General features: G+C 38.2%; 1 protein-coding gene across 1 annotated transcript in view; it reads right to left on the bottom strand.

Moving 5' to 3' along the window:
* The window catches only part of TMEM253 (transmembrane protein 253), a 34368-nt gene that overhangs the window by 4911 nt on the left and 4610 nt on the right, over positions 1-24847 (bottom strand). The window contains exons 8-9 of the transcript XR_005216500.1: positions 23929-24037; positions 15763-15822 (exon numbers count right to left, since the gene is read on the bottom strand). The gene's annotated coding sequence lies outside the window, so the exon portion shown is untranslated. The remainder of the gene's footprint in view (positions 1-15762; positions 15823-23928; positions 24038-24847) is intronic.

Below are 24847 nucleotides of genomic sequence, written 5' to 3'. Positions count from 1 at the left end.
GCATTCCTGGGGTAAATCCTACTTGGTCATGGTGTATAGTTCTCTTTATATCTTGCTGGATTTGGGTTGGCAGTAATCTGTTTAGGATTTTTGCATCCATATTCATAAGAGTTATTGGCCTGTAGTTTTCTTTTCTTGTGATTTGTTTTGCATTGGTAGCAGGGTAATATTGGCCTTATAGAATGAGTTGGGAACAGTTCTTTCCTTTTCTGGAAGAGTTTGTGAAGAACTGATATTAATTTTTCTTTAAGTCTTGGTATAATTCAGAGGTAGAACTGTCTGGGCCTAGCTTTTCTTTATGGGCAGTTTTAAAATTACTAATTCAATCTCTTCACTTATTATAGGTCTATTCATATTTTCAGGCTTCTTGAGTCAGTTTTGGTAGTTTGTGTCATTTTAGGAATTTTTTCCTTTAATCTAAATTATTTAATTTAATGACATACAATTGTTTACACTATTCTTTCATAATCCTTTATTTCTTAATTTTTAAATTAGAACAGTTGTAAATTTACAGAAAAATTGTGCAGAAAGTAGAGAGTTCCCATATTACCCATCCCTCACACACAGTTTTCCCTATATTTTGCATTAGTGTGGTAACTTTGTTATATTTGATGAACCAACATTATTATAATTATATTATTAACTATAGTCTATGATTTACATTAGGGTTCTCTCCTTGTTTTGTACAGTTCTATGGGATTTTTTTTCTGGAGATATATATATATATATATACACACACACACACACATATATATATACACATACCATAAAATTTACCATTTTTACCACTTTCAAATAATTTCCTTTTTATTTCCATAATGTTGGTAATAATGTCCTGTTTACTCTTTTTTTTTAAACCTTGCCATATGTTTTTTATTTTTTTTTTCATTTTTATTGAGATTGTTCAGATACCATACAATTATCCAAAGATCCAAAGTGTACAATCACTTGCCCCTGGGTACCCCATACATCACCACACTTAATTTTTGTTCAATTTTTAGAAACTTTTCATTACTCCAGACAAGAAATAAAGTGAAAGATGAAAAAAGAAAAAAATAAAAGGAAACTCTAATCCTCCCCTATCCCTAACCAACCCCCCTCAATTGTTGACTCGTAGTGTTGGTATAGTACATTTATTACTGTTTATGAAAAAATGTTGAAATACTACTAACTGTAGTATATAGTTTGCAATAGGTATATATTTCTTCCCTATATGCCCCTCTATTATTAACTTCTAACTGTATTGCATACATTTGTTCTGGTTCGTGGAAGTGATTTCTAGTATTTGTACAGTTGATCATGGACATTGCCCACCATAGGATTCAGTTTTATAAATTCCCATCTTTTGACCTCCAACTTTCCTTCTGGTGACATACATGACTCTGAGCTTCCCCTTTCCACCTCATTCACACACCATTCAGTGCTGTTAGTTATTCTCACATCTTGCTACGGACACCCCTGTTCATTTCCAAACATTTAAGTTTATCTTAATTGAACATTCTGCTCATACTAAGCAACCACTCCCCATTCTTAAGCCTCGTCCTATATCTTGGTACCTTATATTTCATGTCTATGAGTTTACATATTATAATTAGTTCCTGTCAGTGAGACCCTGCAATAATTGTCCTTATGTGTCTGGCTTACTTCACTCAGTATATTGCCCTCGAGGTTTTGTCATCAACCCATTTTTATTTTTTTTTTAATATGGTTTTGTTCACTCACCATACATTCCATCCCAAGTAAATAATCGATAGTTCTCTGTATGTTCATACATTTATGTGTTCACCACCTTCACCACTATCTATATAAGGGCATCTACATTTCTTTCACAAGGCAGGAGGGAGAGTCAAAGAAGGTAGAGAGGCAAAAGAAAGAGGGAAAAAAAATGACAGCTAGGAAGCAGCAAAAGGAAAAATAACCTTAAATCAAAGTAGAATAAAGAATCAGACAATACCACCAATGTCAAGTGTCTAACATGTCTCCCCTATTCCCCCCTCCTTATCTGCATTCACCTTGGTATATCACCTTTGTTACATTAAAGGAAGCATAATACAATGATTCTGTTAGTTACAGTCTCTAGTTTATGCTGATTGCATCCCTCCCCCAATGCCTCCCCATTTTTAACACCTTGCAGGGTTGACATTTGCTTGTTCTCCCTCGTAAAAGAACATATTTGTGCATTTTATCACAGTTGTTGAATACTCTAGATTTCACCAAGTTACACAGTCCCAGTCTTTATCTTTCCTCCTTTCTTGTGGTGTCTCACATGCTCCCCACCTTCCTCTCTCAACCATACTCATAGTTATCTTTGTTCAGTGTACTTACATTGTTGTGCTACCATCTCCCAAAATTGTGTTCCAAACCACACACTCCTGTCTTCTATCACTCTGTAGTGCTCCCTTTAGTATTTCCTGTAGGGCGGGTGTCTTGTTCACAAAGTCTCTCATTGTCTGTTGGTCAGAAAATATTTTAAGCTCTCCCTCATATTTGAAGGACAGCTTTGCTGGATATAGGATTCTTGGTTGGCAGTTTTTCTCTTTCAGTATCTTAAATATATCACACCACTTCCTTCTTGCCTCCATGGTTTCTGCTGAGAGATCCGCACATAGTCTTATTAACCTTCCTTTGTTTGTAATGGATCGCTTTTCTCTTGCTGCTTTCAGGATTGTCTCTTCGTCTTTCACATTTGATAATCTGATTATTAAGTGTCTTGGCATAGGCCTATTCAGATCTCTTCTGTTTGGAGTATGCTGCGCTTCTTGGATCTGTAATATTACGTCTTTCATAAGAGATGGGAAATTTTCATTAATTATTTCCTCTATTATTGCTTCTGCCCCTTTTCCCTTCTCTTCTCCTTCTGGGACACCAATGACACGTACATTATTGTACTTTGTTTCATCCTTGAGTTCCCGGAGACATTGCTCATATTTTTTCATTCTTTTCTCCATCTGCTCCTTTGCATGTAGGCTTTCAGGTGTTTTGTTCTCCAGTTCCTGAGTGTTTTCTTCTGCCTCTTGAGAACTGCTGTTGTATGTTTCCATTGTGTCTTTCATCTCTTGTGTTGTGTCTTTCATTTCCATAGATTCTACTAGTTGTTTTTTTGAACTTTTGATTTCTGCCATATATACGCCCAGTGATTCCTTTACAGCCTCTATCTCTTTTGCAATATCTTCTCTAAACTTTTCGAATTGATTTAGCATTAGTTGTTTAAATTCCTGTATCTCAGTTGAAGTGTACGTTTGTTCCTTTGTCTGGGCCGTAACTTTGTTTTTCTTAGTGTAGGTTGTAATTTTCTGTTGTCTAGGCATGGTTTCCTTGGTTATCCAAATCAGGTTTTCCCAGACCAGAACAGGCTCCTCCCGTTTACTCTTGATTCTAATATTTTGAGTCTTCTCTGATTTTCTTAGTCAACCTAGTTAAAGGTTTGTGAATTTTATTGCTCTTTTCAAAGAACTGGTTTTTCTGTTTTCTCTATTGTTTTTCAATACACCATATCATTAATTTCAGAAGTAATTTTAATCATTTCCTTCCTTCTGCTTGTTTTAGTTTAGTTTTCTCTTCTTTTCCCAGTGTTTTAAGTATAAAGTTTGGTTTTTGATTGAGACTTTCTTCTTTCTTAATATAGGCATTTACAGCTATAAATTTATGTTTATGCATTGCTTCAGCTATCTCCCACAGTTTTGGTATGCTGTGTCTTCATGTTCATTCATCTCAAAGGATTTTCCAATTTCTCTTTTGATTTCTTCTTTGACACATTGTCTGAGGGCAGTATTCAATTTCCATGTATTTGTGACTTTCCCAAATTTCTTTCTATTTTTGATTTCTAATCTCATTCCATTGTTTGGTTAGATAACATTCCTTCCATTATTTGCATTCTTTTTCATTTATTGAAGTTTGTTTTATGGCCTACCATATGATCTATCCTGCAAATGTTCCACATACACTTGAGAAAAAAATGTATATTCTGTTGTTCAGTGGAATGAGTGAGACTCCTTAGTTTTAAACTATAAAACATTATTGAGAGAAAGTAAAGAAGACCTAAAAGGTGGAGAGATATACAGTGTTCATGAATTAGAGGACTAAATTTTTAAAATATATCAATTCTCTCCAAACTAATATATAGATTCAGTGCAACCCCAAACAAAATCACAATATTTTTTGTGGAGTCTTGCAATCTGAGTTTAAAATTCATATAGAAATGCAAATGGCCAACAATTGCTTAACCATTTTTGAAGAAGAATAGGAGTGAGGGAAGCACTTATTCTATCAGTTATTGAAACATTATAAAACCACAGTAAATTAAAACAAATACAGTTTTGGTGCAAGGATGGATAAGAAGACCAATGAAATAAAATAAAGAGCCCAGGAACACATAGAAACATTCAGTTTCTGACAATGGAGACAAATCAGAACACTGGGAAAAGATGGTTGTGGTGGTTTGGAGGCTGTATATACCCCGAAAAGGTCATGTTTTTAAAATCCATTATTACTGTGGGTATAGACCTATTGTAGTGGGACCTTTTGATTAGCTTATTTCAATGAATAAGTGACCCACCTTGATTCTCTCTTTGGAGTCCTTTATAAGATATGAAATTAAGAGAAGCTCATAGAGAAAAGCCCTGGAGAAGCTAAGAGAGGACAGAAGCTCAGAGAGGAAGCCATTGGAACCAGAAGCCGAAAGCAATGAAATCCAGGCGCAAAGGACCAGCAGATGCTGACCATGTGCTTTCCCATGTGACAGAGGTGTCCTGTATGCCAGCAGCCTGTATTCAGATTCCAGGTATTGTCTTGTTGATGCCTTGAGTAGGACATTTTCATGGCCTAAGAACTGTAAATTGTAAGATAAAAATCCCCATTGTAAAAGCCAACCCATTTCTGGTATACTGCATTCTGTCAGCTTTAGTAAACCAAAACAACTGTTTTCAATAAGCACTGCTAGGATGACGGGAAATCCATTCTAAAACAAACAAACAAACAAACAAACAAAATTGTGCCCTTCCTCTCACCATATACAAACTTTAATTCCAGGTGTACTGTAGATTGAAATGAAAAGGGAAAGCAATACAATTTTCAGAAGTTAATATAGGAGAATATCTTCATGTCCTTGAGATAGGGAAACATTTATAAAACAGTTCATAAAGCTACAAATCATAAACCCAAGACTGTTGAGTTTGACTGTTTTAAGATTATGTACTTCTTTTTATCAAAAGACATCACTGAGAGTGATAAAACACAAGTCACAGGGAGGGAAAAAATATTTGCACAAATATAAGCAAGAAATGGCATGAATCCAGAATATATAAACCAAAAAGAAAAAGACAACTAACCTAGTGGAAAAGAGACAAGAGAAACAAGCACTCCACAAAAGAAGAAATCCAAGTGGTCAATAAATGCACAAAAAAGTGCCCAATTTTTTAGTAATCACAGAAATGCTAATTAAAAACACAATGAGGGGGAAAAACACAATGACGGAAATTCCTCACATTCTCTCAAGCATTAGGGACTCCTTGATCTTGGGGCTTGCCCTTATGAAACTTATTTCTGCAATGGCAAAGCTAAGCCTACTTATAATTGTGCCTAAGAGTCACCCCCAGAGAACCTCTTTTGTTGCTCAGATGTGGCCTCTTTCTGTAAGCCAACTCTGCAAATAAACTCATTATCCTCCCCAGTTCATGGGACATGACTCCCAGGAGTGTAAGACTCGCTGGCAACATTGGACATGACTCCAAGAGATGAGCCTGGTTTTGGCATTATGGGATTGAGAAAGCCTTCTTAATCAACAGGGAAAAGAAATGACATAAAATAAAGTTTCAGTGGCTGAGAGATTTCAAATAGAGTGGAGAGGTCATTTGGAGGACGCTTATGCAAGCTTCAGCAAGATATTGCAAATTGTCACCATATGCCAAACCCCAACCAACCGTATTCCTGAAAACCCTAAAGAGTACCCTGGGCTCTATCTAAGACTCTACAAACTACAAAAGTTTTACTTAGTAAACTACAAAAGTTTTACTTAATAAATTTATTTTTTCAGAAACTTAAGGTCTCCAGATTGTTCCTATTCCAGATAAGCCCTGAAACCCAGAGGTACCAGTCTCTTCAGGAACATCAACCAGTTTCATTCCTCCAACCCATAAGGTCAACACCTGTTTCCATCATGAAGAAGTCAGAATGGTCATTGCTCAGATATCCCTGAAGATTGAGAGAATGATCAAATGATAGGGAGGAGGTGTAACTGAGATATTGGGATTTAACAAAATGATTATGTCTACTGACTCATTATATAGATATTTCTTTTTAGTTTCTAGTTTATTAGAATAGCCAGAAGGAAATATCTGTAATTGTTGAACTGTAATCCAGCAGCCTTAATCTTTGATAATGATTATGTAACTACGTAGCTTTTATCATATGATCATGATTGTGAAAACCTCATGACTGACACACCCTTTATTCAATGTATGGGTAGATGAATAGTAAAATAAAGACGCATGGAAAAGAAAAAAAGCTAGAAATTGAGACCTCTGTGGGAGATGGCTGAGTAGGGAGGTCCAGTTCTTAGTCCTTCCTCAGCCATAAAAAGGAAGGAAGTCCTGATGCATGCAAGAACATGGATGAACCCTGAGGACATTATGTTGAGTAAAAGAAGCCAGACACAAAAGGACAATTATTATATGATTTAACTGTTATGAACTAATTATAACAAGCAAACTCATAGAGTTATAATGTAGGATATGGGTTACCAGGAGATAGATAGGGGGTAGAGAATGGGGAATTGATGCTCACTTGTACAGATTTTCTATTTAGGCTGATGGTAAAGGTTTGGAAATGGATGGTGATGATGGTAGCACATTATTGTGAGTGTAATCAACAGCACTGAACTGTATAGGTGAATGTGGTTAAAAGAAGAAAATTTAGGATGTATATATTACTAGAATAAAAATTAAAAGATAAAACATAGGACTGTACAACACAGTGAACCCTATTGTAGATGATGGACTATAGTTAACAGCATGAGAAGGTTCTTTAATGAAGTATAACAAATGTACAACACTAATACAAGGTGGTAATAATAGGGTTGTATATGGGAAAAAATACACCTAATGTAAATAATGGGCAACAGACAATTGTAATAATCTTTCATCAATTGTAACAAAGGTAACTACTATTAAAATATAAAATTATATACAATTATAAAAATTATATACAATTATAATTACAAATTATATTCAAATATAATTGTAAAAAATATATATAATTTTTATACAATTGTAAAAAACACACACAATGAGATATGGATACACACTCACCAAAATGGCTAAAACCAAAGACTATTGATAACAAGGATCTGAAGCAACAGGAACTTTCAGATCCTTGTAAAAGCATTTTTGAACAGTTGAGCACTCTACTTAAGTTGAAGATAGGCATATCCTATGATCTAGTAACTCTACTTGTGGTATGCTCCCCCAAAATCCAAACACAAAAGAATAAATATGATTCCATTTATGCAAAGTTCAAAGCTAGGCAAGGTTAAATTACTGTGTGTAGGGGGAGCAGACTTAGGTGATAAAAGGATGAGAAAAGCAAGGAAAAGATACCATAAAAGTCAGGAGAATGATTAATTTTGGGGTGGAACTGGAGGCTGTGATTGGTAAAAGACACAAAGAGAGCTACTGTTATGCTGGAAATTTTTCTTTTCTTGCCTTGGGTGGTTGTTGTATGCCTGGGTGTTCACCAAGGTAAACATGCATCTTTTATTCACTCTTTTTCTGAATGGATGCTATATTTTACAGTGAAAAGAGATAGAAACAAAACAAAATAAAACAGAGAAATGAGTTATTTCTTCCAAACTAGACTTAATGGATTGAAATTCATACCCACAAGGTGGAATGAGAAACACTGTCAGACAGACCTATGTTTGTGCCTAAGGTCCAGAACTCGTTGAGAGAGTCACCATACATGTTAGCATGCCCAACAACCTACACTAGAGTAAGAAATGGATGTGGCTCTGTTTAGGTCATTGAGCTGGATAAAGATACCTTAGTGATAAATAACAAACAATATCAGCCTTTACAAAAATATGAAAAAATTATTTTAGTTTTTGTTTTTAAGACATTATAGTTTGTCTTTATTATTAAAATTTTGAGATAAATCTAATTTGTTCTTAAAATTTTACCAAAAGTTAGTACCATTGACCTACAGAATAAAGCCTAAATTCCCTAGTGCTGACTACTCATCCAACTCATCTCCCAGTAACTTTCTCACATCCTTCAAGTTTTTTGCTCAGATGTTACCATACTGTTGGCATCCTTTTGTGGAAGATACTATACTCCTACTAACCTTGCGCATACCTCCATTAAAGCAATTTTCTCAACTTATAATATTAGAATTATAAGATAATTTCTCTTTGTTTCCACTAGAGGGCAGGGACAGTTTCTTTTCAGTTTTATTTCTAGCACCTAACACCATGCCTGGCTTATGATAACACCCTGACACTTGTTGAGCTAATTAAGATGAACCTTAATCCACAGAGCATTCTGGATCCCCTCCCAGGGTTGTAATTATTACACCAATGGGAGTAAATCAGCATTTTATAAGTTGTGCAGTTTGGGAGTTAAAAACATCTCCAGGCCAGTCCCTCCCCTCAATAACAATGCAGACTCCAATAACTGCAGGAACCTGTGAAGAACTAGAATACACCAGTAACTGTTAAGATGGCAAATTGGCTTAGATGGCTGGCTACTTCCTCTAAAAACAACACTGGAGAAAATACAGAATAGGAGGGATGCATGGCTTTCCAGGAATTAACCACTGTCACCACTCCCTCTGTTAGAAACCCCTAGGGAAACTAGAGTTTGTCTTAAACTAGAGTTCTGCAGAGGGGTGGAAGAGGATGAGGAGGTATTGGGCAAGTGGAGAAGGCTACAGTCTGGGTAGAGTGTAACAGCAAGAAAGCAGGTGGAGAAAAGCTCTTAGATATGGGACTGACAGTCATTGCCTACTCCTTCACAGCAAAACTAGTGTCAGCATTCTAGACCACTGGGGATGGTAACCATAGGGGTTATATTAAGCAGCTCCAGCACACTGCTTCTAACAACTGCATAATAATCCATGGTTTTATCTGCTACATTTCACTATCCACTCTACCAATGCAGTATACCCAGTTTGCCTTCAATTCCCTGCCAATATTTCTTCAAATTATTGCTTTTTTCTGCTTGAATTAGCCAGTTAGTTTCTGTTGTTTGTAACTATTAACACTGACCATTAGCGGGAACAAAACTGGAAGAAAGGAAAGGGTTAGGAGATTATTGTAATAAACCAGACAAGAGAAAATGGTGGTGTAACGGAGGTATAAGCAGATGTTGGATTGTAACTTGGACATAAAGATGACAAGACTTACTAAAGGAATGGGTGAGGATGGGGAGGAAAATAAAATAATCAAAAATGACTCCTAGGTTTTTGGTCAGAGCAACTGTGTGAATGTTGGTGCCATTAATTGAAATGGGAAAGACTGAGTGAGAAGTTTTATTTAGGGTGGGCATCAAAAGTTCTGTTTTGATCATGTTATGTTTGAAATCCCTACTAGACATCCAAGTGGAGATGATATGGGTCTGGGGTTTGGAGCATAGGTCAGATCTTGGGATACAAACTTAGGGAGTCCTACAGAGACTATTTAAAGTCACAGGACTGATGAGATCATTAAGGAAATAGTGTCTCTAAAGAAAAAGGCCAAAAAATGAAGCCTGAGGCAACTGATACTTAGAGATTGGAAAAGAAGGACAATCCTGCAAAGGAGACTAAGAAAAAACAGCTAATGAAGTACAAAGAAAACCAGATGATACCAGATAAAAGCACTGTTTCAAAAAATATGGGGGGTGGGGTGGGGAGAGTCAAGTATGTATGTCACATATTGCTGAGAGTTCAAGTATGATGAGAATAGAAAATTTAACATGAGATTTGGAAAGATGGAGGTAATTGGTGAACTTAACAAAAGTAGTTTCAGTACAGTGATATGGAGATAAGCCTGGGTTATACTTCCTTTTTCCCTCCCCTTCTTCCTGCCAGGAACATAGATATAATGTCAGGAGTTGGAGTCATACTGGGGATGGAAGCTATGCTAAGGACGGCAGAGCAGAAAGACAGAGGAGCCTGGGTACTTAGTGACAATATGGAACCATAATATCCACCTCCAGACTTCTCAGAAAACAGACCTCTAACTTATATATGCTACCCTAATTTGGGGTTTCTGTTATATGTGACCAGACCTAAGACACACTGACATAGCAGGAGAGCAGAGAAAAGAAGTCGTGTCATAATAGAAATGTTTTTTTCTTTTTTTAAAAATGGGAGATAGTGGAGAACCTAAGATGGCGGCTAGGAGAGACAGGGCAAAAAAACACCTCAGTGAAAAATACTAGATAAAATGCAGAAAGTGACCCAGAACACCAGTTCCAGTGATGCACCGGCTGGACAAGGTCTGCTAAATCCACAGGAACCATGCACTTGGTGAAACCAGGAGTCTGCGTTCTGAAGTGAGTGAGTAAGTCTGCTGAATGTCTGGCAGCCATGCTGCAGTGTGGGGAAACTGTGGGTTGGTGTTTGGAGACAGACTAGTACTTTTTTTAAAAAACCCAAAAGCGGCTACAGATACAGCAGAGAGACCCGCACAGTGAAGCGTGGCAGGAATGAGCTGTGCGAATGCCTCAATATCTGGCATGGAAGATAGCCTTTCGCACACCCACTGCTAATTGTCTTGGAGCAAGGAAGGCAGAGGTGAGCCAAAAGGGGAAAATAACAATGCCCCTTGCAGCCATCTCCCCAATGGGCTGGGAATGCTCCTGTCCCGTGCAGGCACCACAGCCCAGAGCCATGCAAAAAACCAAGTGTGACAGGAAGTGTTTCCAGCATCACAGCACACATCACAATATTAGGCATGGACAGTGGCCTTTCGTGCACCCACAGCTAATTGTCCTGGAGCTGGGAGGGAGGATCTGTGTGAAAAGGGGGAAATTAACACACCATTCAGCCATCCTTACGGCAGGCTGGGAAAGCACCTGCATGGCCAAGCAGCCCAGAACTTCCCTTGAGGGATGGTGCACACTTGTGATGTAGCATAACCTTCCCTCAGCAGAGGCCTGAGAAGGGCACAGCTTGGAAGAGGGACCCACTCAGAAATCCCAGGGACCATACACCAATACCAAGGACTTGTGGGTCAGTGGCAGACACAATCTGTGGCAAGACTGAAATGAAGGCTTAGCCTCTTGCAACAGCCTTAAATCTCCAGGAACACCTGAGTGGTTTCATTATTAAAGCTGCCCTGCTTCCCTAACCACTCAGACACAGCCCCACATTCAGGGTGGACAGCACCAACAACACACCAAAACTCGGTGCACCAACTGGACCCCACAAGAATCCGACCCCCACACACCACAAAGACAAAGTTGGGGAGAACTGACTTGGGGGGAATAGGTGACTCACAGATGCCACCAAGCTATAGATCTGACAAATTAGAAATTAGTGTTTGAATAATCCTTCATATCCTAAAAGAACCCAATCAAGTAAAGCAAATGCCAAGAGGCCAAAAACTACAGAAAATTTTAAAGCATATGAAAAAAACAGATGATATGGATAATCTAAACCCAAACACCCAAATCAAAAGATCAGAGGAGACACAGTACTTGGAGCAATTAATCAAAGAACTAAAGGCAAACAATGAGAGCATGGTACAGGATATAAAGGACATGAAGAAGAGCATGGCACAGGATATAAAGGACATGAAGAAGAACCTAGACGAGCATAAAGAAGAAATTGCAAGGGTAAATAAAAAAATAGATAATCTTATGGAAATAAAAGAAACTGTTGACCAAATTAAAAAGATTCTGGATACTCATAGTACAAGACTAGAGGAAGCTGAACAATGAATCAGCGACCTCGAGGACCACAGAATGAAAAATGAAAGAACAAAAGAAAGAATGGGAAGAAAATTGAAAAAATCGAAATGGACCTCAGGGATATGATAGATAAAATAAAACATCCAAATATAAGACTCATTGGTGTCCAGAAGGGGAAGAGAAGGGTAAAGGTCTAGAAAGAGTATTCAAAGAAATTGTTGGGGAAAATTTCCCAAACCTTCTACAGAATATAAATATACAAAGCATAAATGCCCAGTGAACTCCAAATAGAATAAATCCAAATAAACCCACTCCAAGACATATTCTGATCAGACTGTCAAATACTGAAGAGAAGGAGCAAGTTCTGAAAGCAGCAAGAGAAAAGCAATTCACCACATACAAAGGAAACAACATAAGACTAAGTAGTGATTATTCAGTGGCCACCATGGAGGCAAGAAGACACTGGCATGACATATTTAAAATTCTGAGAGAAGAAAATTTCCAATCCAAAATACTTTATCCAGCAAAACTCTCCTTCAAATTTGAGGGAGAGCTTAAATTTTTCAGACAAACAAATGCTGAGAGATTTTGCTAATAAAAGACCTGCCCTACTTCAGATACTAAAGGGAGCACTACTGACAGAGGAACAAAGAAAGAAGAGAGAGATATGGAGAAAGGTTCAGTACTAAAGAGACTCAATATTGGTTCATTAAAGGACAACAAGAAAGAGAGGGGAAAAATGTATATGACAAACATAAACCAAAGGACAGGATGGCTGATTCAAGAAATGCCTTCACAGTAATAATGTTGAATGTAAATGGATTTAACTCCTCAATGAAAAGACATAGATTAGCAGAATGGATGAAAAAATATGAACCATCAGTATGCTGCATGCAAGAGACTCATCATAGACACTGGGACACAAAGAAATTGAAAGTGAAAGGATGGAAAAAATATTTCATGCAAGCTACAGCCAAAAGAAAGCAGGAGTAACAATATTCATCTCAGATAAAATAGACTTCAAATGCAAGGATGTTATGAGAGACAAAGAAGGCCACTACATACTAATAAAAGGAGCAATTCAACAAGAAGAAATAACAATCATAAATGTTTATGCACCTAACCATGGGGCCACAAAATACATGTGACAAACACTAGCAAAACTAAAGGAAGCAATGGATGTTTCTGCAATAATTGTGGGAAACTTCAACACATCACTCTCTCCTATAGATAGATCAACCAGACAGAAGACCAATAAGGAAACTGAAAACCTAAACAATCTGATAAATGAATTGGATTTAACAGACATATATAGAACATTACATCCCAAATCACCAGGATACACATTCTTTTCTAGTGATCACAGAACTTTCTCCAGAATAGACCATATGCTGGGACATAAAACAAGCCTCAATAAATGTAAAAAACTTAAAATTAGTCAAAGCACATTCTCTGACCACAATGGAATACAATTAGAAGTCCATAACCATCAGAGACTTAGAAAATTCACAAACACCTGGAAGTTAAAAATGAGGGGGAGATGAAAACATTCCCAGATAATCAAAAGCTGAAGGACTTCATCACCAGTAGATCAATCCTATAAGAAATGCTAAAGGGAAATGTGCAGGCGGAAAGGAAGGGACACTAAACAATTGACTGAAACCACATGAAGAAATAAAGATTTTCAGTACCATACTGATACTATGGTATTTTTGATTTGTAACTTCACTATTTGCTTCCTACAGGATCTAAAATACATAAAGTGTAACGATAAATCAGTGGTTTTGGACTCAATGTAAAATATGTAATTTTTGACAAGAACTACATAAAGGTGTGGGAATGCAGGAGTATAGGAACATAGTTTTTGTATCCTATTGAAGTTAATTTGGTATCAAAGAAAACAAGATTGTTACAGATTTAGGATGTTAAATTTAAGCCCCACAGTAAACACAAAGAAAATATCAGAGAATAACAATCATAGAGGGGGGGAAGGGGCAAGGAGGAGTTAACAAGAAATGAGTGTAGGTTTTCAGTTTGGGGTGAAGGGAAATTTCTAGTTATGGATGGTGGGAAGGTGATGGCATTGCAACATTGTGAATGTGATTAATCCCACTAATGGAATGCTAGGGAGGGGTTGGAATGGGAAGATTTATGCTGTATATATGTTTCCACAATTGAGAAAAAAGACAGTCTAAATAGATAATGACAATTAAATGCCATAGATGATCCTGGATGAGATCTAAGAATAGAGGAGAAAAGGCTCAAAAGGACACAATTGGGACATAAGAAAAAATGAAATACAGAATGTAAGCTTTTAATCAATGTTAAATTTCTTGAACTTCTCAACAACACTTAATGCGATTACATAAATGAATATTCTTGTTCATAGGAAAAAATGAGAGCTAGTATAACATATTTGTAGGCTGGCAAGAAAAATGTTATAAAGGAAGAAACCATCAATGCAGGAGAGAGGAGGCATAATTAAAGAAGCAAAGCCCGTTCATCCATTTTAACAGGAGAGAAGGCAGATGAGTATAGGCCCAGCTAATTTGGAAGCTTTGGTGAAGGAAGATGCAGTTGTTTTAATTTGGATTCTTCTATTTTCTCAGTGAAATATAAAGTATCATAAAATTACTTTAATTATAGTCAACTGTAAAATGGGGTAAGCACGTCTACTTCCAAGGGTTATTGTACCTGCATGCATTCCACCTATATGCAGGTTCCTGAACAGATATTTCTAGTAAGCCTAATAGGACTGCAAGAAATGAAACTTGAGTAGTTAAATTTTATGAGCTGCTGCATATGGGTTTCATAACTAGGTTATTTTGCTATGGCACAGCAAGAATATATGAACCTAGAACCCAGGTGTTGTGGTGATAAGGCCTGACATAGATACTCACTCAAGATCCAAAAAAGAAATAATGTTCAGTAACTTCTGAGGTTACTGAACATTGGATACAGCTCCACGAGGAACAAGGGAAGGTTTGAAGAGCTGCTTCAGCTTTGTCCTCATTCTCACCAATCACTGAATTTTGGCCAGTCCCTGTAGCCTGGCCTAGCCCAAGTAGTTACTTAGGAGTCTGTCTTATTATCTAAGTTGACATCATTTGTTGGAGAGAATAAATGTTTAAATCAGTGCACTATAACAGTTATGCATTTTATCAATCCTTGCTCTTGGTTTTTGTAATAATTCCCTCATGCTTAGAAATCATACAGAAAAATGTTCCGCCTTATGACAATGCCCGTTGTAAGGCTCTCCTGCAGACTCAACTCTTGGAACTGATGGAGAGTTCACTGCCTCAGCTGAGCAGCCACTCTTAACAGGAGGTGGAAACTTGCCTCTAGGTAAGCTTCCACCTACTGGTATATATTCTGCTCTCTAGTGTTACACATGTCTTCATACATGGGAATCACTTTCATTTCCCCAAGTTTTCTCTTCAGGCTAAACCACCACTAGACCAGTGGCTTTCAAAGTGTGGTTAGTGGATCTTTTGCTACAGAAAACTGAACAGCTTGTAAAAAATGAAAAGTCCTGATTCCCACCCCCTAAAAAATGGATCAGCATCTCTTGGGTTGGAGCCCCATAATGTGCATTTTTAAATAGTTTCTCAAGGGATTCCAATGCACCCTGATGTTTTAGGACCAATGCCCAAAACTCCTTGAGTCTAGGAACCATGTCAGTTTTGTCCACCACTCTGATCCCTATACCTGGCACAATATCTGGAATGTAGTGATCAATTAATATTTACCAAATGACTACTGCATGAACGGATGAATTCCAGCAATCCATCTTGATTATCTCTTCTGGATTCACATTCTCTTTATCTTAGGACAATGTTTCTCAGACATTTGGTTTTTAGGACCCCAAAGAGCTCACCTTAGAAAACCATCCGCATCATGACATTATCACACTTCTTGTCACCTCTGGAAAACTCCTCTATATACTCATAAGAGAATGAGTGTGAAAAAGGCAAAAATAAATAAACAAATAAACAAACAAACAAATAAATAAATAAAATCTTAGTACTATAATGAAAATAGTTTGACCTCCTGGCTTCCTGAAAGGACCGCACTTAGGGGATGGCCTTAGGGGATGTTTGGGCCTAGAGGCAGTATAACACAGTGGTTAAGCACATGAACTCCTGGTTATGAATCGGCTGTTTCACTTACTAGCTATCTGACATCAACAGTGTGTGACATTGCCCTTTCTGTGCCTCATTTTTCTTGTCTGTAAAGCAGGGATAATAATGCCTACTTCTTAGGGGTTGTGCTGGTTTGTATATATTATGTCCCCCAGAAAAAGCCATATTCTTTAATGCAATCTTGTGGGGGCAGATGTATTAGTGTGGATTAGGTTGGAACCTATTGGTTCAGTATTTCCATGGAGGTGTGGCCACGCCCATTCAGCCTGGGCCTTGATTAGTTCACTGGAGCTCTATAAAAGCTCAGACAGAAGGAGCTCACAGATAGCTGGAGCTGAGACAGACATTTTGAAGATGGCCACTGGAAGCTGATGCAGACGTTTTGGAGAAGCCATTTTGAAACACAACCCGGGAGCAAAGGACAAGCAGACGCCAGCCACGTGCTTTCCCAGCTAACAGAGGTTTTCCGGATGCCATTGGTCATCCTACAGTGAAGGTACCCAATTGTTGATGACTTACCTTGGACACTTTATGGCCTTAAGATTGTAACTGTGTAACCAAATAAACCGCCTTTTATAAAAGCCAATCCATTTCTGGTGTTTTGCATTCCAGCAGCATTAGCAAACCAGAACAGGGGTGTTGTGAGGATTAAATAAGCTAAAACACTAATGTGCTTAGGACAGTGTGAAGCACACTGTAATCATGACAGAAAGCATTATTAATTATTAAGTAAACATTAGTCTTACAGATGCAGTTATCTTTATTATGATGATGACAGATGCTAACTTCTATTTTCTCGGGCCCCTTCTGAAGGACTTCTCATAAACACAAGCCACATTTACAGCCAGCTGCAGTCAGAGGTCACAGGTTTTGAACAACAGTTTTTTAATTTCTTTGCAGAGACTTTTTTTTTTTTTTTTAACTCCCTGGCACTGTGTGTTACAATTTATTGCAAAAAGTTCTTCAAGGTCTTTCTTTAGCCTTTCTAAATGTTAGTCTGTACCTCTTCATATAATTTTGTGGTGTTCTCAGTCTTTTTTCTTTGCCTGCCTTTCTCCTTTGAAAGGTACTTCTTCCCTACAATAATAACCCCTTTGACTCTGCTGATTAGTCATGCAAGAGATTTTTTTTTTTCTAAACACCTGTTTATGGGTCTCTCTGAACCTTCTCCTCTGCCTCCCCAACCGCTCCTTTATTTTAATAGTTTCCAGATTCTTTGGTGTTATTTACCCTTAAAATTCTACCTTTCAATTTCCCCCCAACTAAAGTTTTCATTTAACAAGAAAGAAGAGTTTGGGGCTCAATATAAGGAAAAACTTTTTAAAAATACATAAAACTCAAATTATGGAGGTAATATATATTCCCTGGAGGAATTTTGAAAATATATATTTTTAAAGTAAATAAAGTTCACCTTTAATCACACTACCCAGACATAATCACTGTTAACATTTGGCATATATACTTTTAGTAGTTATTTTTTTTCTATGTAATTCATGTATTTTTACAATAAAATTGGTATCACTCAATATATTGTTTTGGCTAAACAATATATGAATATATGATGAACATTTCCCTATTTCATGAAATATTCTGCAGCATGTTTTTGTGAAGGACTTAGGTAACCCAGGATTACTGTCAAAAAATTAGAACAGTCCTAAATGACCACCTAGAGTCCACCAGAATAACTAGATGTTTATCATTCTACACTTTTCTTCTATGCATATATTTCTAGAAAAATGAAATCAAGTCTACAAGCATTTTGTAATAATATGAACTTAAAAATATACTGTGGACATTTTCTACTCCTTATCATTTTTATGCCAGTATAATGTAGTACAATATTTTATTCTATAGTTTTATTATAAAAAAATCAATTGCCTTACTGTTGAACATTTGGATTGTGTGCATTTTTAAACTTAAAATTAATGCTGTAATGAACATTTCAGTAGGTAACTCCTTGCACATGTCCAAGATTACTCCTGAAAAACTTTCTAGAAGCAGAATTGCTGGGCCATGGGTAGGCAATTCTTAACCTGTAGACATAAGCTGTTAAAATTGCCTTCCATTAAAGTTGTGCCAATTTACACTACTACCAGAGTATAAGAAAGTGCCCATTTCCTTGAATACTCATCAACAATGGTTTGTACACATTTAAAAAATGTTAATCTGATTGGCAAAACCTGGCATCTTATTTTAAATTGCTTTTATTTTTAACTACTATGAAGATTAATTATCTTTCATGGATTTTTGGCCATTTAAATTTATTTCTTTTTCATAAATTGTTTTGTCTTTATCAACTTTTCTTTACATTAAAACTAACAATCTGTTGGCCATATGGAATTCTGTCATCCATCCTTCCTCAACTTCTCCCTTGAAATTTACCTTTATTTATGGTTTTTTTTTTTTTGCATGGAAGGTCAAAATTTTTAATGTAAAATCTTTTTCTTTTGAGTCTCTGACATTAGTTTTATTCTTAGAAAGGTCCCAGGTACCTGAGATTATATAAATAGTTATCTATATTTTCTTCCCATATTTTTATGGTTTTGATTTTTCCATTTCAGCAGTTTAATCATTTAGAATTTATGTTGGTTAATGATGTATGATAGGAGTTGTTACAACCCAGTTTATCCCCCAGACTGAAGAACACACCAGGCATGGAGTTAGATATGAGTTTAATAGTACTTACTTACAGAAGATATGGTTACATGGTGGTGGTGGGCTGGGAAATACGGAAGTTAGCACTCCACAGAAAGCAGACGTTGCCAGGGAATGGTTTATAAGGGTTAGGACAAGGAGGGTGTGAGAAGAGAGTTCTGGCAGGGTCTTGTGACACCAGAGTATGGAGATTTGTTAGCAACAGTGATTGGGGAGGGAAGTTGCAATGCTTCATTTACAATACATTTTTTCCTCCCCTGGGGAGGTCTGATGACTTTTAAGGTCTGTCCAGGTCAAGTAGGCAGCTACACGGAATGGAGGAGAGGGGGCCCTGGCCCTGGATCCCCACAGCAGTTTCACTTTTAATTTATTTGCAAATAGTTATCCAGTTGTTCCAACATCATTTATTGAAAAACCAGTCTGGCCACTAATTGACCTTTATGTAATAGTGCCATCAAAATATATAAAACCTTCTTATATACTTGGGCTCTTTTCTGAACTCTGTTCTATTACATCCATCCATCTATCTATTCTGGAGCCAATACGACACTGTTTTAATTCTTTTACCTTTATAAAACACACTAATAGTTGATAGACTAAGACTTACCTTATTATTCTTCTTGTTAGAGTTTTTCCTAGTTGTTACCACTCATTTAATATTCCAGATGCACTTTAGAATAACTACTGAGAACAAGGTAAAAACCTTCAAGTAGCAGCTATAGAGATTGACAACTGCCAATAACAATATTATGGTGCAGCCTTTAGGACCTAATTCAAGTTTGAGATTATGAACTTATAGGGGCACCAGCTGCCATATTTGAGTGATTTTCTCCAGTGGTACCAGTATCGTCAACATTTAAGCAAAGACTGGATAACTGTCAGAAGGAGTTTCTATATTGAGCAGAATGCCTTCAAAGGCTCCTTCAGAACTTACTCTATTCATTCATTTGACAAACATTTCTCAAATGCCTCCTGTTCTAGTTTGCTAATGCTGCTGGAATGCAAAACACAGAGATGGATTGGCTTTTATAAAAGGGGGTTTATTTGGTCACACAGTTACAGTCTTAAGGCCATAAAGTGTCCAAGGTAACAAATCAGCAATCGGGTACCTTCACTGGAGGATGGCCAAAGGTGTTCGGAAAACCTCTGTTACCTGGGAAGGCCTGTGGCTGGCATCTGCTCCAAAGTTGTAGTTTCAAAATGGCTTTCTCCCAGGATGTTCCTCTCTAGGCTGCAGTTCCTCAAAAATGTCACTCTTAGTTGCTCTTGGGGTGTTTGTCCTTTCTTAGCTTCTCCAGAAAAAGAGTCTGCTTTCAAAAGCCATCTTCAAAGTGTCTCTCATCTGCAGCTACTCTCTCAGCTTCTGTGCATTCTTCAAAATGTCCCTCTTGGCTGTAGCTCCTCTTCAAAATGTCACTCTCAGTTGCACTGAGTTCCTTCTGTTTGTCAGCTCATTTATATGGCTCCAGTGATTTAATTTAGACCCACCCTGAATGGGTGGAGTAACACCTCCATGGAAATTATCCACTCAGAGTCATCACCCACATTTGGGTGGGGCGCATCTCCACAGAAACACTCAAAGAATTACAATCTAATCAACACTGATAAGTCTGCCCACAGAAGATTACATCAAAGAAAATGGCGTTTTCGGGGACATAATACATTCAAACCAGCACACCTCCTATATGTCATTCACTTGGCTATGTTCTGGGATTACAAAGATGAAGAAAACAGTTTCTGCTTCAAGGCTGACACATAGTGATAATTACAATAAAATGCTCTAAGTATAATTACAGAACTGTATATAGAGCACTAAGGGAGCATGGAGGAGTGCAGTCACTGTTGTGATGGGAGAGGCCAGAGAAGCTTCTCAAAGGAAGTCTGGCCTGAGCTAAATCTCATAGGGTAAGTAGCAGTTAACAACATGAAGGTCTGGCTTGGAGCTAGAAATGGGTACAAAAGTGAGAGACATATGTGCCAAAGTGGGATATTGTGACTCAGCCATTTTCACATGACAAAAATGATGTAAAAACTCTTTTTTGACTTCCCACTAATATGCACAACAAAAAGCCCTGACCCCCACCCAGACCATCGCTGAGTCAGTCCTGTTTCATCATTATCCTTGGGCTAATCAAAAAGCAAAGAAAGGACAGGGAAAGGGTGAAACTCAAGGATGGGGTGGAGGTGTCTGTCATACATATTAATTAATAATTTAAAATGGTTTTTATAGAAGGCTGCATTTCAATGTCGCCTTCCTAGATCGCTGTCACTGAAAAGTGAATCTAAAGGAAGGGATGTGGGGAATGAAGCTGAAAGGGCAGGCAGGGGCCAGATCACAGGGGTCAATATGGCATTTTAAAAGCATTGAACTTGGTTTTGGGAGGACTGATGGACTTTTAAGCAGGGAAATGATGTGGTCACATTTATGTGGCTCTATGGAAAACAGATCTGAGGACAAGCTTGGAGGCATAGAAACTAGTTAGAAGGTGGTTGCATGAGAGGTTGAGAGGGCCTCAACTGGGGCAGAATGGTGGTGATGGGGTGAAGGGGATTGATTCAAAATCAGGAGGAAAATTTATAGAATATGGTGAGCATTTGGCTATAGGAAATGAGGGAGAGGTGAGTCTGGCATTAGTCTATCTGAATTTTAAGATAGAAAATTCAGGAAGGGTAGTAGGTGGCAAACACTCTGATTGGAATTCAGGTTTTGGATGTGCAATGTGGTTCTTGTAGGCCTCTGCAGGCTTCTTCTTTTGACATACCAGCATCTTGAAGAGGTTAGACATTACATTCTCAAACCTTTTCTTATGATACCCCTCTAGGGCACTGGTTCTCAAGGGAGGGGGCAATTTTACTCCTCAGGGAACATTTGGCAATGTATGGGGACATTTTTGGATGTCACAACTGGTGTGTGAGTTTGGGGGGGGGGGGGTGGTGCTACTGGCATCTAGAGGGGAGAGGCTAAGGGTACTACTAAACATTCTACAATGGACAGAACAGCCCTCCACAATAAAGAATTATCTGGCCCAAATGTCAATAGTGTCAAGGTGGATAAAATCTGCTATAGCGACTAGAGGAATATTAGTAACCTTTCTTTACAGTTTTGCCCAGGGTCAGTCATTCAGATGAGAGAATATGGATGGATCAATTAAAACCACCACCACTGTTGAGATACCAATAAACTCTGAGTGTTGGAGGAGAAACTAAATGTCATCAAATCTAATCATTCAGCTGATATTTGAATGCTTGCTTCAACAACCTATCAGTGTGCAAGAAAGGGCATTATACAAAACATCTCTAACATATTCACAGGTTGAGAGCCCAGTTTCAAAGCAGCTCATCTTTAGAAAGGTGTTCAATTTCTTATCTCTTTTGTTCTAAAATCGGCCTCTGTGTAACAAGAAACCCACTTCACTTCTTAGGTTCATTTAAAAAAAAAAATCTCTTTATATCATAATTATCTTTGCGATTTATAAATCCTGTTTCTTGTATGCCATGACTTTCAGTCCTTTCACCTTACCTAAAGCATAAGGGTAGGTGCACAGCACTTTCTTTATACATAAAAGGAGTACATAATTACAAAGAGACAAAATAAATTTAATTATACCTTGGAGCTTGGACTTCGGGAAAAACATTTTAATCAAGAAAGCTTTACAAGGGCAAGGGAAAATGGTTTAAGAATCAACAAAGAAAACTCATGAACTCTGGACACAGCATAAGAAAAGTTTCTGATAAGAAAAATAAACCAAAGATTCAGAGAAGTGGAAACGAGAATAACACACAATATAAAATATAAATGAAAAAAGGTGGAAAAAGAAGGGAAAAAAGGTAAAACTTAAAAGAAAATGAAACAACAGAAACAACTCCCATTAGGTAAATGACATCTGAATTTTAAAGAGAAGCACACTCACCTACGTCCAAGCATGACTCTCCCTGGTAACTCTGGAGGCCCCAGGAAATTATACAAGGAGGCCCTTCCTCTTGCATTATTATTTAGGGGAAAGCAAATTAAAACAAACACCCAAGGCAGCGGCTGCTGCTGCTGCTGCTTTTGTTTGTTTTTAGGACCAGGGATGGGGATGGGGATGGGGATGGGGGTGGGGGTGGCGTGGGAGGGCATGTCGGGGTTAGGGATATAAGGATTGGAATCAGGGGTCTCTACGAAAAAAGAAAATATGGAAAATGTACAGGGAGCACTAACAATGAGACACAGCTCTATGAATTTTCTGGAGAAATTGGAAGTTTTTAACCGCCTGTATATATATATGACCATTATTAAAATAAAAATTCTTTTTAGCACCAACTAAAATGTTTTCTGCTATCCCTGCTGCAGTGAGTCACTGCCGAGTCACCCAGCAGCCCAGCTCAGGGCAGATTCCCATATCCTGTTCTCAGGGGATGAACCTCTCATCTCTCTAGTGCACAGACCCCGTGGTATTAATCACATATCGAATGTCGAACTTGAGGAGGCTCGGGCTGGGCCCTCCAATGAGGGCGTGGACTCAAAACAACACAAAACGGACCCGGAAAAGAAAAAATCAGAAACTCGATGGAGGGAGTGAGTCTTCATTTTTCACTGCGATTAGGAACATCCTAGCCTGAGGGGGTGATTGGCAAGAGGCTGCAGAACACTTGTCCAGGCCAGGCCGGCCAGGACGGTTCCAAATATTCCTGGGCAGTTCAGTTCACTTATTTCGGTGGCTCGTGGCCAGGATTACATAACAGACACACAGACTGGAAGAGGTGTGGATGAAATAGAGAGCCGTGGGCCTCGGACCTCATCGCCACACCCAGCTTCGGGTCTGGATCGCAGTGTTATTGCCCAAAGCGGACCCTCTGCTGGGGATGGATTTGGGGCGCACCCACGAGGTGGAGAGGAGACTGTTTCTCCAACTAAGCCTCTTGTCAAAGGCCCTGGGGGAGGTCTTTGTGACACCTCGACCTGGGCAGAAGAGAAGCCACGAGATGGCAGCAGAGAACACAGGCTGGGGCACAAAATTGAACCATTTTAGATAGACGTGCAAAAGCAAATCCAGAATCAGGGGCGATTTCATTTGGGAAGTATCGTCAGTTATCCATAATCATCCATTCAAAGCCAGAATAAACAATTGGATTTCAAAGAAATTAGGTTAAATTAATTAACATGCAGCATTTCCCAACAACTACAGAATTCAGCTGCATATGAAGCCACCTACCACTAATCAGATATTTCTCTAAGACTTAAAGCAAGAGATAAGGGTCGAGACCTTTAACAACTGACGTCAGCAGGAACCTTGTCACAGTCACTTCTTTCCACGAGGTTCCAACGGGCAGCAATTTAAGTAAAATATGAGTGACCTCCAGAGAGCTGCCAAACTGTTGGAAAAAAGGGCCAGGTTCAGTGGTTGCTGGGTAGCAATGCAGCAAAGCACCGTGCTTTCAGGTTTAGCAGCAAGGGCCTCTGGCAATAGTGTGGGGGAGGAATAATGAGGAACGCAGAACAAGTCTAAGACAGTCTTTTCTTACAGGTGGCAGAGGATTAAAAAAGGGGGGGGGGGGCATTAGTAGCGTTGGGACTAAATCCCAGATCTTCTTCTGACTTCTTATCCAATGCTCCTTCCATTACATAGCCCCCACCCCCCACCCCCGCTTTAGCTGTGACAAACACAATGTCTCCAGATATTCCCAAATGTTCCCTGTGGGGGCAAAATCACCCCCTCCGCTTGAGAGCTTATGCCCTAAAGGGATATAAGAAAGGTTTTAAGAACCTAATGTCTAACCTGTCCAAGACTCTAGTGTTTCAAAAGAAGAGGCTTGTAAAGGCTTATAAGACCATACTGCATTTCCAAACTCAAATTCCTAACATATGTTTGTATATTGTGGAGACTGCCAAAGCTGAATCTGGCCCTTGGATTTAAAAAAAAAATTACTTATCAACAGTTTAAAATCAGAAGATTTTCACATTCAAAGAATCAGAATTTCTTTCTATAGGAAAATTAAAGCTATGGCAATATGAGACTCACAGTCCCACATGGCAATAATTGGATGGGTTTGAGAGAAGGCTATAGCCTCTAAATAGAATGTGTGCTCTCTAGTTTGCTACAGTTTTCATCACTCCCTATTGCCTCATACTCCATATGCTTCACTCATTTACACCATTCCTTGCCCTAAAGGCAATTTATTTTC

This window comes from Choloepus didactylus, chromosome 4 (genome assembly GCF_015220235.1).
Source record: "Choloepus didactylus isolate mChoDid1 chromosome 4, mChoDid1.pri, whole genome shotgun sequence".
Lineage (NCBI taxonomy): Eukaryota > Metazoa > Chordata > Mammalia > Pilosa > Megalonychidae > Choloepus > Choloepus didactylus.
The sequence above is the reverse complement of the archived record's forward strand: the minus strand, read 5'-3'. Positions and strand labels throughout refer to the sequence as shown.